Raw genomic sequence first — 4,391 nt, forward strand, 5'->3', positions numbered from 1 at the left:
GGGAGATTTAGATTGGATATAAACAAAGTTTTTACAGTAAGAGTGATGAGGCACTGGCATAGGTTGCCCAGAGAGAAGGTGGATGCCTTGTCCCTAGAAACATTGAGAGACAGGCTGGACAAGCTATAAGCACCTGTTTGTGCTGTAGATTTGTTCTATGCAGGGAGGTTGTACCAGATGACCTTTAAGGATCCCTTCCAACTCAAATAATTTCATGATTCTTTAACCTACTGTACTGCTTCAGCAGGGAAGTTGGACTAGATGGTCTCCAGGGGTCTTTTGCAAGGCTTAAAGTTCTGTGATACTGTGAGAGCTCACACTTTTGCTGCTGGAGGAAATTCTAGTTGGAAAGGCTGACTTCCAGACACGGAAATAGAGTTTGGAAAATCTAAAGACATTTGCTTAAGCCTACCACTGATGTTCTGTATGACTTTAGGACAGACAAGTTGTCCCTGTGCTTCACCATGTTGTCTTCTTGATGTAAACATACACTGAGATATACCTTTAGATTCCTGTCTGTAAAGAGGAAAGGAGCCCATTTTGCTGCATTACATCCACTTTCTTGTAAGCCCTTATAAGGCAATGGGAAATTTTGTCAATGGCAGGTAGGAAACCTATTTCATTCCTGGACATAAGGTAATCAGGTGTTACAGTGATGATGAATACCAAACAAGTTTAATATAGTCAGTTTCACCAAGGGTATTTCTAGACAAGTAAGTGTATAAAAACACTTTATTTTTTATTACTAGTACATGCTTGTGGTTCTCTTGCTCAACAGGCATTTTTTTGCAAGCAATTCATCTGCACTGTTGATTTAAGGAGTCATCTAGTTAGGGAGACAGTTGCCTCATGCAGACACACCTGATGCTGGTTATAACCAGCAAGCCTTTAACTTGCACCCAGGTGTCCATCCCATCATGTAGATAAACCAAATCTGAAATACTCACCTGCTGCTGGGTACTGGTTTGAGCAGCTCCTAAGGTAGTGAACTTCACATGGTTGGGGACAGTACAGAGGACATCATTTACCAGAGATCTTTTTCAGAGGGTTCTGTGAGAGTCGTGTTGCTCCCACTGATCCTCTGCTCTTCCCTGAGCTGTGGATGGAAGCGGTGCCTGGCTGGGTGCTGCGTCCCACCGCTGGTAATCCCTCATGCTGACCCTGGGTTCTCATTTGTTAAGCTGGGATCTGTAAAGCTACAATCTAACAATTCTACCGCTTGTTCTTATTTAGTGAGGGGTGAGAATTAACAGATGGTGTCATTATCAAAATCTGTTTGAGTGTTGAAACAACATAAATCCCACAAATACAGAAAAACAAATACAAACTGCAGTAATTTTTCCAATATCTGTTGAATAATAATTACACTTTGCATTTATATGGTGTTTTTTTTTTTCTTTTCTTTTTTACTCCACAGCTTTTGAAGTGCTTTCTGATCCTAACTACAACTCAACCCAGCTCTGTGAGAGAGCCAAGCGTGATATTACCTGCTTTACTGAAGCTCGAGGTGTGGCCCAGCGCATAAAGGCTTGTATTGGGGATCTGCACAGGGACTCTGGCTCTCCTGCTTCACCTCAGTAGGTGATTTCATTTCTTATCCTCTGGTTGCACAGTTCCTAAAACAGGAATGCTGATGTTTCGCCTCCTTTGTGAAGTGCTTTGTTTTCAAGAGATAATTGTTATATTCAAGGTGTGGATGCTGTTATTGTCATCACTGTTGCTCTCCAGGAGCAAATGTTGAGGATCTGGGTGCTAAATATAAAATACCACACTTTGGTTTTCAGGGGGCTGGGAACATCATGCTTCCAGGTTTCTATAAGGTTGATGTTTTTCAGCAGTCCCAGGCACTGTAAAATCAAAGGCACGTTCGTGCTTTGTATAGCCCAAAGAGTCCAATGGCCTTCTGCAATAAGTGGTTTGAAGCTATACATTTTCACAATAAAGGTGGGGAGGGAGATAAAAAAAAGGAATTGGTTTGGGAGAGGAGGCTCTTGGATTAATTGTGGGCAGTTCTATCCAGTAAAGTAGAGTTCATCTACTTCATATCTAATTTTCTAATCTATGTCTAATTTTTCCTTATGTTAATGCATGTGATGTAGTACAGGAAGGGACCTTTTGCTTCATTTCCTTGGGTTGTATTAGTGAAGTGCTTGGGGATTTGTTCTCTATTCCTTCGGACAAGCACTGTTGTGCAGCTTGTATCCATGTGGTTTGAAATCTTTCCCCTTGAAACAAGGCAGCAATGTGTGAGCAGCTTCCTGGGGTGGGCCCTAGGTTGTGGCAGCACCTGAGCCTTGTGTGACTGCTGGGATGCAGCTCATTCACCCAGGCCAAAATTGTGCCGCAGAGTGAGAAGGGCTGGAGCCTTCTGTATGCATAATCACAGGCTTCTTCCCAGACTGTAGCAGCCGCATTAATCCCATAACCCATCTGAAATCCCTTGGAAAGGCTGAATCATCTGAACGTTTCCAGTGGTGTCAGGAGCGCTTGTATTAAGAGCATGCATTCTTTTCAAAGTCAAATGATTTTGCATGTAAGATAGGTGTCCTGTAAATCGTGATGCCTTCTCCCAGGAAAGGGTCCTGGTGGCCTGATGGTGGGGCAGGAAGGATGCTGCACAACCCCGATGGCACTGCAAGGCATTACGTGAGGCTGCGCAGCATCAGGCTTTATGGCCACATTGTCAAGGGTTGCTCGTCTCCCTTTCAGAGTCAGACTGCTGTGGTGATGTTTATTTATTTATCCCTTTGGTACTGACCAGATGAGAAGAGGAAGGGAGACTCCTTGAGGCTTCTCTAGCTCCGACACCATCTGAGGCTTCAGAAATGTGGGTTTCAGCTGCGCTTGATGCAAGTTACTGAAAACTGGCAAACCAGCCTGTAAGCCAGCACAACGCAGCCACAAGTTTGGCAACAAATTCCTGCTGCCAGATGCCTTTGCTGTTCCTTTAGCTTTCTATGGATTCAAGGCACTTCACTCTCTTTTGTTGTTGGAAATGCTTTCAAAGTAGAACACAGTGTTTTGGGTTGTCTAGCCAAAGTTTAGCTGTCCTTTTGCATCTTTGCCAAACTTCCTGTTTTCAACAAAAACAATTTATTATCTCGCTGGTTCTTTAGACCTGAAAGGATTTGCAAGCACAAATAAACTTCTGTTTTTTTTCTCTTTTTCATGGCCTTTCAGAGAATAAACTCGCTTGCTTCCTCTCAATTATGTGGTGTATACTAGCAAAGAGAAGTATTTAACCTTTGGACTGCTAGTAAGAATCAGAAAACATTTTAATTATGCAAAACTTCTGCACTCTGAACTTTAAAGAACAGAGATATTTTCTCATTTGCTAGAAATAATTTTTTTCAGGTGGTTGGGCAATAGCATCAATCTGCTGCATGCATGTTAAGGGAGTTGGGAGCGAGCTAAAATTTGAAATCTTTTAAGAGACGTTTTTAAAGACTTCATTAATTGACCAAGAGTGAGTGATATATTCTGCTCAGGAACATTTTGTTCCTAGAGACTTACTACTGACAATCCTTGGCAACACCGTCACAAAATGGAAAATCTTTGACAAGTATGAAGATGCCTTCCCTCTTAACAACACCAAATTGGATCTGTAAGTAAGAAATGAGGCAGTGGAGATATGTGTTGGCTCTGTGCAGGGAAAGCAAGGCACTGCTGCAAACCAAAGTGCTGCTGCAAAGCGATTGGCTGATTGCAGAAGCATCTTCTCTCTTAAAAATGAAGTGTAAGTTATCCAAAGAGGAGGGGGGGGAAAATCCTTGTCGTTCATGTTCAATGCCATTGGAGTGTAAGGAAGGAGGTTAACAAAAGCATGCTTGTAAAATTGACTTCAGCAAGAGTACGTTTTCAGGGTAGGAGGTAGGAACTTGGCATTAAACAGCTCTTTCCATGTCTGCTTTCAGAAATTATCACACGTTACCTGCAACTGTTCAGAAGATGTTGAAGTCTCTCTTTTTTTTTTTTTTTTTTTTTTGTACTGTACTTCAAAGGAGTTGCAAATTCTTTGAAGGTGACTTAACATCTCTTAAATGATTCTGAAAGGGGGGAAGGAGAAATCTAAAGCCTTCCAAAAAGAAGTTTAAAGGATATGTTTAATATTATTGTTGGAAGTGCACTATAAATCCGCCACGTTTATGGGTATCGATGTCTTTGAGATGGCATTTATCCTAGCGAAGAGGGAAGGAACAACTGACGGAGGGATGGATCTTTTTAGGAGTTTAATACGTTCCTCCCCCTGTCATAGGGAAAATAAATGAATAAAAGCATTTGAGCAGAACCCCCCAGCCACACAGAAATGCTCCAACAGTTGTAACTTCCCCACAGGCTGTGTGTTGGCAGGACACCACTGTTTTTGTAAGGAAAACTGTGCTTTAAGCGGT

The 4,391-nt window shown here is 42.1% G+C and overlaps 1 long non-coding RNA gene across 1 annotated transcript; it reads left to right on the forward strand.

Annotated features, from left to right (window-relative positions):
- The first annotated feature begins 966 nt into the window (after positions 1-966).
- On the forward strand, positions 967-3,254 carry LOC125689076 (uncharacterized). Its single transcript, XR_007375017.1, has 3 exons — positions 967-1,142; positions 1,418-1,577; positions 2,710-3,254. It is a non-coding gene; the product is annotated as an uncharacterized LOC125689076 (long non-coding RNA).
- Positions 3,255-4,391: the final 1,137 nt, after the last annotated feature.

The sequence above is a fragment of the Lagopus muta genome, chromosome 2 (genome assembly GCF_023343835.1).
Source record: "Lagopus muta isolate bLagMut1 chromosome 2, bLagMut1 primary, whole genome shotgun sequence".
In the NCBI taxonomy this organism is placed as follows: Eukaryota; Metazoa; Chordata; class Aves; order Galliformes; family Phasianidae; genus Lagopus; species Lagopus muta.